We start from the raw sequence: 13,213 nt of genomic DNA, 5'->3' as shown, positions 1-13,213 counted from the left end.
GGCTGGAGTTTTTACGGACATTTTCAACCTCTCATTTCTGAGGTCTGAGGTCCCCACCTGCTTTAAAAGGGCATCGATTATACCAGTGCCCAAGAAGAGTAAGGTGACGTGCCTCAATGACTATCGACCAGTGGCACTAACGCCGGTGGTGATGAAGTGCTTTGAGAGGTTGATCATGGAGTAAATCAACTCCTACCTCGACAAAAACCTGGACCCACTGCAGTTTGCTTACCGCCACAACAGATCAACGGTGGATGCGATCTCGCTGGCCCTCCACTCCGCTCTGGACCACTTGGACAACAAAAACTCATATGTCAGGCTGTTATTCATCGATTACAGCTCGGCATTTAACACAATCATCCCCTCCAAGCTGGTTACCAAACTCAAAGAACTGGGTCTCTGCGCATCCCTCTGCAATTGGATCCTCGACTTCCTCATTCACAGACCACAGTCTGTTCGTATTGGTGGAAATGTGTCAGCCTCGATAACAATCAGCACGGGAGCACCTGAAGGCTGCGTGCTCAGCCACCTGCTGTACTCACTCTATACTCATGACTGCGTAGCCAGTCACAGTGCGAACTCCATCATCAAGTTCGCTGATGACGCCACTGTTGTGGGGCGTATCACTGATGGGGATGAGTCAGAATATAGAAGAGAGATCGAGCAACTGTCCATATGGTGCCAGCGCAATAACCTGGCCTTCAACACCAGCAAAACCAAGGAACTGATTGTGGACTTTGGAAGGAGTAGGAGGGGGACCCACAGCCCCATTTATATCAATGGTTGAAAGGGTCAAGAGCTTCAAATTCCTGGGCATGCACATCTCTGAAGATCTTTCCTGGTCCAAGAACACTAATGCAATTATCAAGAAAGCTCTTCAGCACCTCTACTTGCTGAGAAGATTACGGAGAGTCGGTCTGTCAATGAACACTCTCTCTAACTTCTACAGGTGCACAGTAGAGAGCATGCTGACCGGTTGCATCGTGGCTTGGTTCGGCAATTTGAGCGCCCTGGAGAGGAAAAGACTACAAAAAGTAGTAAACACTGCCCAGTCCATCATCGGCTCTGACCTTCCTTCCATCGAGGGGATTTATCGCAGTCGCTGCCTCAAAAAGGCTGGCAGTATCATCAAAGACCCACACCATCCTGGCCACACACTGATCTCCCTGCTACCTTCAGGTAGAAGGTACAGGAGCCTGAAGACTGCAACAACCAGGTTCAGGAATAGCTACTTCCCCACAGCCATCAGGCTATCAAACCTGGCTCGGACAAAACTCTGATTATTAATAACCCATTTTCTGTTATTTGCACTTTATCAGTTTATTTACTCATGTGTGTATATATTTATATCATGGTATACGGACACACTTATCTGTTTTGTAGTAAATGCCTACTATGTTCTGTGTGCTGAAGCAAAGCAAGAATTTCATTGTCCTATACAGGGACACATGACAATAAACTCACTTGAACTTGAACTTCTCAATCACTTTATAATGGCTTTGGGCGTATCAGAAGATAGACACAAAATGCTGGAGCAACTCAGCGGGACAGGCAGCATCTGTGGCGTGAAGGAATGGGTGATGTTTCAGGTCGAGACCCTTCCTTAAGTCTGAAGGAATGAATGTCTCGACCCAAACGTCACCTACTCATTTTCCCCAGTAACCAGCACCTCAATCCATAACGTCAACAATCCCCACAAGCCCCGCCTACTGCATATTTCTCCAATCAGAGCAGGCACCCATAAACCTTTGCAAAAATGACAATGCATGCAAACGAATTTGAAATAAACCTATGGTACTACAATCAGTTTATATTTATTTGAAATTAGATTTCTAATTTAAAACTGAAAATCAAGAAATTAAATCGGAATAATCACCCTCAATCTAAAGTGTTCCTGAAACCAGTGACTTAAATAGCATTGAAGCAGCGGTGGTGTTTGTGCTCGCTTCGGCAGCACATATACTAAAATTGGAACGATACAGAGAAGATTAGCATGGCCCCTGCGCAAGGATGACACGCAAATTCGTGAAGCGTTCCATATTTTGCACAATTCACCTACTTTATATATGGCAGTCGAGGTCACGACCCGTGACCAGTACTGTTAGCACTGGAGTAGACAATAGACTATGCAGGACTATGCAGACAATAGGTGCAGGAGTTGGCCATTTGACCCTTCGAGCCAGCACCGCCATTCAATGTGATCATGGCTGATCATCCACAATCAGTACCCCGTTCCTGCTTACTCCCCATATCCCCTGACTACGCTATTTTGAAGAGCCCTATCTAGCTCTCTCCCAAGCATCCAGATAACCTACCTCCACCACCCTCTGAGGCATAGAATTCCCCAGACTCACCTCTCCCTGTGAGAAAAAGTGTTTCCTCGTCTCCGTTCTAAATGGCTTACTCCTTATTCTTAAACTGTGGCCCCTGGTTCTGGTCTCCCCCAACATCGGGAACATGTTTCCTGCCACTGTGTACACGCGGTGAACTGCAGGTAAGCACTTATCATGGCTTCCAGTGCAGCGGGCCCGTTTTCTGTCCCAACATCCGGACTTCACGTTGAATGGCTCCACACTCGCGGACCTCGGGCCGTCTGTCCCCGCGGCCGGGAGTGGGTGAGGGAGGAGGAGGGCGGGTTGCCGGTGCAGCGGTGTCAGTGACTTTGGATTGGCGAAGGGACCAGACCGTCCCCAACTCTGCTGCAGCTGACTGGGACGTTGCCAGGTTTATGTCCCCTTGTGTCCACTGCACGGAGCCCACAGCCCGTGACAGTGCGACCCACAGGGGGAGATGGGACAGAGGGCGGCTGTGGCCGGACAACGCTGACCCCGGGGGAGAGTGAGGGCTGTCCCGAGGGATGCGCACCTCGGTCGCTTACACCTTGGTGCTCGGGTTCAGAGCAAAGATACTAGAGCATTTGGTTCAGAGCGCTCAGTCACCCTCCACAATTATTTACAGTGTAAAAATTGACCATTTCGGCGGTTTTTAACAGGGACGAAAGTACGCGTTTCGTGTGTTAACAGTGTATGCCGGAAACTGCCATGTCCTCCAGACGGATTGAGCTGCTCCGTGCGTCACGCCCTTTGACCCGATTACCTTTCTCACAAACTTTCAGTGAAAATGCGAATTGGGAAGGGGGAGGGGGATGGAGAGAGAGGGACAGCAGGGGGACAGATACTTGAAGTTAGAGAAGTGAATATTCATACCGCTGGGGTGTAAGCTGCCCAGGTGAAATATGAGGTGCCATTCCTCCAATTACCACTGGGCCTCACTCTGTCATTGGAGGAGGCCGAGGACAGAAAGGTCAGTGTGGGAATGGGAGGGAGAGTTAAAGTGTTTAGCAACTAACAGATCAAGTAATTTCTGAAGAAGGGTCTCGACCAGAAACGACACCTATTCCTTCTCTCCAGTGATGCTGCCTGTCCCACTGAGTTACTCCAGCATTTTGTGTCTATCTTCAATCCCTGACATCAAGCTTAAAAGGGTTCAGAAAAGATTTATGAGGATGTTGCCAGGACCAGAGGGTGTGAGTTGAGTAGGCTGGGTCTCTATACCATGGAGCGCAGGAGGATGAGGGGTGATCTTACAGAGGTGTACAAAATCATGAGAGGAATAGATTGGGTAGATGCACAGAGTCTCTTGCTCAGAGTACGGGAATCGAGGACCAGAGGACAAAGGTTGAAGGTGAAGGGGAAAAGATTGAATAGGAATCCGAGGGGTAACTTTTTCACACAAAGGGTGGTGGGTGTAAGGAAGAAGCTGCCAGAGGAGGTAGTTGAGGCTGGGACTATCCCAAGGTTTAAGAAACAGTTAAGACAGGTACATGGATGGGACAGGTTTGGAGGGATATGGAGCAGGTGCAGGCAAGTGGGACCAGCGTGGCTAGGACATTGTTGACCAGTGTGGGCGCGTTGGGCCGAAGGGCCTGTTTCCACACTGTTTCACTCTGTGACTAACAATTGCCAGAAGCCCCGCCTACTGCATATCTGTCCAATCAGAGAAAACACCCATAAAGCTGTTGGATGTGAATGAATCTAACAATTGACCATGAAACATGAGAATGCATGAAAAGTAATTTGAAATGATGAAGTGATTGTAAGAAGTTTATAATTGTTAGAAATTATATATCTAATTTGGAGATGGAAGTTAAGAAACGAACAGAATAATCACTGTGACTGTAAAGTGCTACTGACACCGGTGATATAAATAGCATTGAAGCAGCCGTTGTGTTTGTGCTCGCTTCGGCAGCACATATACTAAAATTGGAACGATACAGAGAAGATTAGCATGGCCCCTGCGCAAGGATGACACGCAAATTCGTGAAGCGTTCCATATTTTGCACAATTCACCTACTTTATATATGGCAGTCGAGGTCACGACCCGTGACCAGTACTGTTAGCACTGGAGTAGACAATAGACTATGCAGGACTATGCAGACAATAGGTGCAGGAGTTGGCCATTTGACCCTTCAAGCCAGCACCGCCATTCAATGTGATCATGGCTGATCATCCACAATCAGTACCCCGTTCCTGCTTTCTCCCCGGTAGGCGGCGCGACTCTCGTCAGCAGCGGCCTCTGCAGCCCGTCTGCGTTTTTATTATTTTTGTCTATGTTTTTATGTAGTTTTTGTTATTTTCTGTTGGGGGGGGTGAGGGTGGGGTGGGAGGGAGGGAGGGGGTAACTTTTAAAATCTCTCCCTGCACGGGAGACCCGACCTTTTCTTTGTCGGGTCTCCGTTGTCGTTGGGGCTGCAACTTGGAGCGGCCTCCAACAGGAAGACCTGGGGCTCCAGTGCCGACTACTCACCGTCGCGGAGCTGGCCGAGTCCGGAGCGGGTGGAGCTGTGGTGGACGCTGCTGCGGCCCGACCTCCGGAGCTTCGGAGGCTGCAACTGCGGGTCTGGCGGACGGCGGCACCAGGAGCCCGCGGGTCCCTGGAGGGAGACCGCTTTTCGGGGCTCCTGCAACGGCGACTTCTCCCGCCCGAGTTGCGGAGTTGAAGAGCTCCTGGAGCGCGGCTTGGAATGGCCGCGGGACTCTGCGAGCGCACGCCGGGGGCTCTAACAACTAAACCCGGTGTGCGACCTTGCATCACCCGGCGTGGCTTTAATGGCCGCGGGACAATCGCCATTGCCAGCCGAGGGCTTTGACTTTGACTCTGACATCGGGGGGGGGGGGGGGGGGGGAGTGCAGTGGAGAGATAAGTTCCTTTTTGCCTTCCATCACAGCAATGTGATGGATGTTTATGTAAATTATGTTGTGTCTCGGGTCTTTTTGTTTGTAATGTATGGCTGCAGAAACGTCATTTCGTTTGGACCTCAAGGGGTCCAAATGACAAATAAATTGAATCTTGAATCTTGAATCTTGAATCTTGAATATCCCCTGACTACGCTATTTTGAAGAGCCCTATCTAGCTCTCTCTTGAAAGCATCCAGAGAACCTACCTCCACCACCCTCTGAGGCATAGAATTCCCCAGACTCTCCTCTCTCTGTGAGAAAAAGTGTTTCCTCGTCTCCGTTCTAAATGGCTTACTCCTTATTCTTAAACTGTGGCCCCTGGTTCTGGTCTCCCCCAACATCGGGAACATGTTTCCTGCCACTGTGTACACGCGGTGAACTGCAGGTAAGCACTTATCATGGCTTCCAGTGCAGCGGGCCCATTTTCTGTCCCAACATCCGAACTTCACGTTGAATGGCTCCACATTCGCGGACCCCGGGCCGTCTGTCCCCGCGGCCGGGAGTGGGTGAGGGAGGAGGAGGTCGGGTTGCCGGTGCAGCGCTGTCAGTGACTCTGGATTGGCGAAGGGATCAGACTGTCCCCAACTCTGCTGTAGCTGACTGGGACGTTGCCAGGTTTATGTCCCCTTGTGTCCACTGCACGGAGCCGTGGCCCTGCTCCACCCAGCCCCGTGTGTAGGCACTGCCGACCCACAGCCTGTAACAGTGCGGCCCACAGGGGGAGATGGGACAGAGGACGGCTGTGGCCGGACAACACTGACCCCGGGGGAGAGTGAGGGCTGTCCCGAGGGATGCGCACCTCGGTCGCTTACACCTTGGTGCTCGGGTTCAGAGCAAAGATACTAGAGCATTTGGTTCAGAGCGCTCAGTCACCCTCCACAATTATTTACAGTGCAAAAATTGACCATTTCGGCGGTTTTTAACAGGTACGAAAGTACGCGTTTCGTGTGTTAACAGTGTATGCCGGAAACTGCCATGTCCTCCAGACGGATTGAGCTGCTCCGTGCGTCACGCCCTTTGACCCGATTACCTTTCTCACAAACTTTCAGTGAAAATGCCTTTATAATAATAAAGCATCTCAAGTCTTTCATTACTGGATTAACAAAGCATTTTTTACATTGCAAGATAGTAATAAAACACAGATAGCACAGATACAAGGAACTGAAGATGTCGGTTAATACATAAAAGGACAACACAAAGTGCTGGAGTAACTCTGTGGGTCAGGCAGCCTCTCTGGACAACATGGACAGGTGATGACTTGGGTTGTGTTCCTTCCTGTCTGATCAAACCCACCAACCGATGGAATTGTGGAAGGGGGAGGGGGGGGGGGTGGAGAGAGAGGGACAGCAGGGGGACAGATACTTGAAGTTAGAGAAGTGAATATTCATACCGCTGGGGTGTAAGCTGCCCAGGTGAAATATGAGGTGCCATTCCTCCAATTACCACTGGGCCTCACTCTGTCATTGGAGGAGGCTGAGGACAGAAAGGTCAGTGTGGGAATGGGAGGGAGAGTTAAAGTGTTTAGCAACTGACAGATCAAGTAATTTCTGAAGAAGGGTCTCGACCAGAAACGACACCTATTCCTTCTCTCCGGTGATGCTGCCTGTCCCACTGAGTTACTCCAGCATTTTGTGTCTATCTTCAATCCCTGACATCAAGCTTAAAAGGGTTCAGAAAAGATTTACGAGGATGTTGCCAGGACCAGAGGGTGTGAGTTGAGTAGGCTGGGTCTGTATACCATGGAGCGCAGGAGGATGAGGGGTGATCTTACAGAGGTGTACAAAATCATGAGAGGAATAGATTGGGTAGATGCACAGAGTCTCTTGCTCAGAGTACGGGAATCGAGGACCGGAGGACAAAGGTTGAAGGTGAAGGGGAAAAGATTGAATAGGAATCCGAGGGGTAACTTTTTCACACAAAGGGTGGTGGGTGTAAGGAAGAAGCTGCCAGAGGAGGTAGTTGAGGCTGGGACTATCCCAAGGTTTAAGAAACAGACAGGCACATGTATGGGACAGGTTTGGAGGGATATGGAGCAGGTGCAGGCAAGTGGGACCAGCGTGGCTAGGACATTGTTGACCAGTGTGGGTGCGTTGGGCCGAAGGGCCTGTTTCAACACTGTTTCACTCTGTGACTAACAATTGCCAGAAGCCCCGCCTACTGCATATCTGTCCAATTAGGGAATATACCCATAAAGCTGTTGGATGTGAATGAATCTAACAATTGACCATGAAACATGAGAATGCATGAAAAGTAATTTGAAATGATGAAGTGATTGTAAGAAGTTTATAATTGTTAGAAATTATATATCTAATTTGGAGATGGAAGTTAAGAAACGAACAGAATAATCACCCTCACTGTAACGTGTTACTGACACCGGTGATATAAATAGCATTGAAGCAGCGGTGGTGTTTGTGCTCGCTTCGGCAGCACATATACTAAAATTGGAACGATACAGAGAAGATTAGCATGGCCCCTGCGCAAGGATGACACGCAAATTCGTGAAGCGTTCCATATTTTGCACAATTCACCTACTTTATATATGGCAGTCGAGGTCACGACCCGTGACCAGTACTGTTAGCACTGGAGTAGACAATAGACTATGCAGGACTATGCAGACAATAGGTGCAGGAGTTGGCCATTTGACCCTTCGAGCCAGCACCGCCATTCAATGTGATCATGGCTGATCATCCACAATCAGTACCCCGTTCCTGCTTTCTCCCCATATCCCCTGACTACGCTATTTTGAAGAGCCCTATCTAGCTCTCTCTTGAAAGCATCCAGAGAACCTACCTCCACCACCCTCTGAGGCATAGAATTCCCCAGACTCTCCTCTCTCTGTGAGAAAAAGCGTTTCCTCGTCTCCGTTCTAAATGGCTTACTCCTTATTCTTAAACTGTGGCCCCTGGTTCTGGTCTCCCCCAACATCGGGAACATGTTTCCTGCCACTGTGTACACGCGGTGAACTGCAGGTAAGCACTTATCATGGCTTCCAGTGCAGCGGGCCCGTTTTCTGTCCCAACATCCGGACTTCACGTTGAATGGCTCCACACTCGCGGACCCCGGGCCGTCTGTCCCCGCGGCCGGGAGTGGGTGAGGGAGGAGGAGGTCGGGTTGCCGGTGCAGCGCTGTCAGTGACTCTGGATTGGCGAAGGGACCAGACCGTCCCCAACTCTGCTGCAGCTGACTGGGACATTGCCAGGTTTATGTCCCCTTGTGTCCACTGCACGGAGCCGTGGCCCTGCTCCACCCAGCCCCGTGTGTAGGCACTGCCGACCCACAGCCTGTAACAGTGCGGCCCACAGGGGGAGATGGGACAGAGGACGGCTGTGGCCGGACAACACTGACCCCGGGGGAGAGTGAGGGCTGTCCCGAGGGATGCGCACCTCGGTCGCTTACACCTTGGTGCTCGGGTTCAGAGCAAAGATACTAGAGCATTTGGTTCAGAGCGCTCAGTCACCCTCCACAATTATTTACAGTGCAAAAATTGACCATTTCGGCGGTTTTTAACAGGTACGAAAGTACGCGTTTCGTGTGTTAACAGTGTATGCCGGAAACTGCCATGTCCTCCAGACGGATTGAGCTGCTCCGTGCGTCACGCCCTTTGACCCCATTACCTTTCCCACAAACTTTCAGTGAAAATGCCTTTATAATAATAAAGCATCTCAAGTCTTTCATTACAGGATTAACAAAGCATTTTTTACATTGCAAGATAGTAATAAAACACAGAAGGCACAGATACAAAGAACTGAAGATGTCGGTTAATACATAAAAGGACAACACAAAGTGCTGGAGTAACTCCGTGGGTCAGGCAGCCTCTCTGGACAACATGGACAGGTGATGACTTGGGTCGTGTTCCTTCCTGTCTGATCAAACCCACCAACCGATGGAATTGTGGAAGGGGGAGGGGGGGGGGGGGTGGAGAGAGAGGGACAGCAGGGGGACAGATACTTGGTTAGAGAAGTGAATATTCATACCGCTGGGGTGTAAACTGCCCAGGTGAAATATGAGGTGCCATTCCTCCAATTACCACTGGGCCTCACTCTGTCATTGGAGGAGGCCGAGGACAGAAAGGTCAGTGTGGGAATGCGAGGGAGAGTTAAAGTGTTTAGCAACTGACAGATCAAGTAATTTCTGAAGAAGGGTCTCGACCAGAAACGACACCTATTCCTTCTCTCCAGTGATGCTGCCTGTCCCACTGAGTTACTCCAGCATTTTGTGTCTATCTTCAATCCCTGACATCAAGCATAAAAGGGTTCAGAAAAGATTTACGAGGATGTTGCCAGGACCAGAGGGTGTGAGTTGAGTAGGCTGGGTCTCTATACCATGGAGCGCAGGAGGATGAGGGGTGATCTTACAGAGGTGTACAAAATCATGAGAGGAATAGATTGGGTAGATGCACAGAGTCTCTTGCTCAGAGTACGGGAATCGAGGACCAGAGGACAAAGGTTGAAGGTGAAGGGGAAAAGATTGAATAGGAATCCGAGGGGTAACTTTTTCACACAAAGGGTGGTGGGTGTAAGGAAGAAGCTGCCAGAGGAGGTAGTTGAGGCTGGGACTACGCCAATGTTTAAGAAACAGTTAGACAGGTACATGGATAGGACAGGTTTGGAGGGATATGGAGCAGGTGCAGGCAAGTGGGACCAGCGTGGCTAGGACATTGTTGACCAGTGTGGGCGCGTTGGGCCGAAGGGCCTGTTTCAACACTGTTTCACTCTGTGACTAACAATTGCCAGAAGCCCCGCCTACTGCATATCTGTCCAATGAGGGAAAGCACCCATAAAGCTGTTGGATGTGAATGAATCTAACAATTGACCATGAAACATGAGAATGCATGAAAAGTAATTTGAAATGATGAAGTGATTGTAAGAAGTTTATAATTGTTAGAAATTATATATCTAATTTGGAGATGGAAGTTAAGAAACGAACAGAATAATCACCCTCACTGGAACATGTTACTGACACCGGTGATATAAATAGCATTGAAGCAGCCGTTGGGTTTGTGCTCGCTTCGGCAGCACATATACTAAAATTGGAACGATACAGAGAAGATTAGCATGGCCCCTGCGCAAGGATGACACGCAAATTCGTGAAGCGTTCCATATTTTGCACAATTCACCTACTTTATATATGGCAGTCGATGTCACGACCCGTGACCAGAACTGTTAGCACTGGAGTAGACAATAGACTATGCAGGACTATGCAGACAATAGGTGCAGGAGTTGGCCATTTGACCCTTCGAGCCAGCACCGCCATTCAATGTGATCATGGCTGATCATCCACAATCAGTACCCCGTTCCTGCCTTCTCCCCATATCCCCTGACTACGCTATTTTGAAGAGCCCTATCTAGCTCTCTCTTGAAAGCATCCAGAGAACCTACTGTGAGGAAAGAGTTAACAGACATGGTTGATTTAGACTAGGGATAGAAATAAAACTTAGAAAGAAATAAGGTGTCAGCAGAAGCCAGACTGCTAGCAGAATAGAAAGTAACGATATACAGAACAGAGAGAAATTCTAGATAAAAAGTAGCAATAGAAATACTTCAGCAGGAGTTTTGAAAAAAGTATGTGAAAGGGGAGAGGGACACGAAGTCACGCTCAACTACGCATGCTTGATGAGATGCCATGAATATGTACACACACGCACTATGACAAGATGTCTAATTTAAATGCACATGCGATGCATGATAGGGGAGGTGCCTTTGACGTTGGGTGGGCGTTCCACGACGTTCTCGTGGGAATCTGGGCTTTATGTTATGATTGGAAGAAGCTCAATGGGGAGAGATGAGAATGTGATAATAATGAAAAGAAATGTATAAAGATAGAAGACATCCCGATCCTCGGTGTGCCTCTAAGGGACATCAGTGGAGAGGCACCTATTCTGCAGAATATGAAATTAATAAAAACACTTCTTTGTCTGAATTTGTCTCAAGAGCATTTGTGATTTTTGAATCTCACACTACCTCCACCACCCTCTGAGGCATAGAATTCCCCAGACTCACCTCTCTCTGTGAGAAAAAGTGTTTCCTCGTCTCCGTTCTAAATGGCTTACTCCTTATTCTTAAACTGTGGCCCCTGGTTCTGGTCTCCCCCAACATCGGGAACATGTTTCCTGCCACTGTGTACACGCGGTGAACTGCAGGTAAGCACTTATCATGGCTTCCAGTGCAGCGGGCCCGTTTTCTGTCCCAACATCCGGACTTCACGTTGAATGGCTCCACACTCGCGGACCCCGGGCCGTCTGTCCCCGCGGCCGGGAGTGGGTGAGGGAGGAGGAGGTCGGGTTGCCGGTGCAGCGCTGTCAGTGACTCTGGATTGGCGAAAGGACCAGACTGTCCCCAACTCTGCTGCAGCTGACTGGGACGTTGCCAGGTTTATGTCCCCTTGTGTCCACTGCACGGAGCCGTGACCCTGCTCCACCCAGCCCCGTGTGTAGGCACTGCCGACCCACAGCCCGTGACAGTGCAGCCCACAGGGGGAGATGGGACAGAGGGCGGCTGTGGCCGGACAACGCTGACCCCGGGGGAGAGTGAGGGATGTCCCGAGGGATGCGCACCTCGGTCGCTTACACCTTGGTGCTCGGGTTCAGAGCAAAGATACTAGAGCATTTTGTTCAGAGCGTTCAGTCACCCTCCACAATTATTTACAGTGCAAAAATTGACCATTTCGGCGGTTTTTAACAGGTACGAAAGTACGCGTTTCGTGTGTTAATAGTGTATGCCGGAAACTGCCATGTCCTCCAAACGGATTGAGCTGCTCCGTGCATCACGCCCTTTGACCCGATTACCTTACGTGCTACTATTTCTCACAAACTTTCAGTGAAAATGCCTTTATAATAATAAAGCATCTCAAGTCTTTCATTACAGGATTAACAAAGCATTTTTTACATTGCAAGATAGTAATAAAACACAGAAGGCACAGATACAAGGAACTGAAGATGTCGGTTAATACATAAAAGGACAACACAAAGTGCTGGAGTAACTACGTGGGTCAGGCAGCCTCTCTGGACAACATGGACAGGTGATGACTTGGGTCGTGTTCCTTCCTGTCTGATCAAACCCACCAACCGATGGAATTGTGGAAGGGGGAGGGGGGGGGGGTGGAGAGAGAGGGACAGCAGGGGGATAGATACTTGAAGTTAGAGAAGTGAATATTCATACCGCTGGGGTGTAAGCTGCCCAGGTGAAATATGAGGTGCCATTCCTCCAATTACCACTGGGCCTCACTCTGTCATTGGAGGAGGCCGAGGACAGAAAGGTCAGTGTGGGAATGGGAGGGAGAGTTAAAGTGTTTAGCAACTGACAGATCAAGTAATTTCTGAAGAAGGGTCTCGACCAGAAACGACACCTATTCCTTCTCTCCAGTGATGCTGCCTGTCCCACTGAGTTACTCCAGCATTTTGTGTCTATCTTCAATCCCTGACATCAAGCATAAAAGGGTTCAGAAAAGATTTACGAGGATGTTGCCAGGACCAGAGGGTGTGAGTTGAGTAGGCTGGGTCTCTATACCATGGAGCGCAGGAGGATGAGGGGTGATCTTACAGAGGTGTACAAAATCATGAGAGGAATAGATTGGGTAGATGCACAGAGTCTCTTGCTCAGAGTACGGGAATCGAGGACCGGAGGACAAAGGTTGAAGGTGAAGGGGAAAAGATTGAATAGGAATCCGAGGGGTAACTTTTTCACACAAAGGGTGGTGGGTGTAAGGAAGAAGCTGCCAGAGGAGGTAGTTGAGGCTGGGACTATCCCAAGGTTTAAGAAACAGACAGGTACATGGATGGGACAGGTTTGGAGGGATATGGAGCAGGTGCAGGGAAATGGGACCAGTGTGGCTAGGACATTGTTGACCAGTGTGGGCGCGTTGGGCCGAAGGGCCTGTTTCAACACTGTTTCACTCTGTGACTAACAATTGCCAGAAGCCCCGCCTACTGCATATCTGTCCAATGAGGGAAAACACCCATAAAGCTGTTGGATGTGAAT

At 49.5% G+C, this 13,213-nt stretch overlaps 4 non-coding genes across 4 annotated transcripts; all 4 read left to right on the top strand.

The window, feature by feature from the left end:
* Window positions 1-1,938: 1,938 nt before the first annotated feature.
* LOC116987702 lies at window positions 1,939-2,045 on the top strand. The gene has a single exon (XR_004415765.1). It is a non-coding gene; the product is annotated as a U6 spliceosomal RNA (small nuclear RNA).
* A 2,187-nt stretch (window positions 2,046-4,232) lies between these two features.
* LOC116987701 lies at window positions 4,233-4,339 on the top strand. Its single transcript, XR_004415764.1, has one exon. It is a non-coding gene; the product is annotated as a U6 spliceosomal RNA (small nuclear RNA).
* Window positions 4,340-7,648: 3,309 nt separating this feature from the next.
* LOC116987699 lies at window positions 7,649-7,755 on the top strand. Its single transcript, XR_004415763.1, has one exon. It is a non-coding gene; the product is annotated as a U6 spliceosomal RNA (small nuclear RNA).
* Window positions 7,756-10,236: 2,481 nt separating this feature from the next.
* On the top strand, window positions 10,237-10,343 carry LOC116987698. Its single transcript, XR_004415762.1, has one exon. It is a non-coding gene; the product is annotated as a U6 spliceosomal RNA (small nuclear RNA).
* Window positions 10,344-13,213: the final 2,870 nt, after the last annotated feature.

This window comes from Amblyraja radiata, chromosome 25, assembly GCF_010909765.2.
Source record: "Amblyraja radiata isolate CabotCenter1 chromosome 25, sAmbRad1.1.pri, whole genome shotgun sequence".
Taxonomy (NCBI): Eukaryota; Metazoa; Chordata; class Chondrichthyes; order Rajiformes; family Rajidae; genus Amblyraja; species Amblyraja radiata.
Note: the sequence above shows the minus strand (reverse complement) of the source record. Positions and strands in the feature narration are given on the sequence as shown.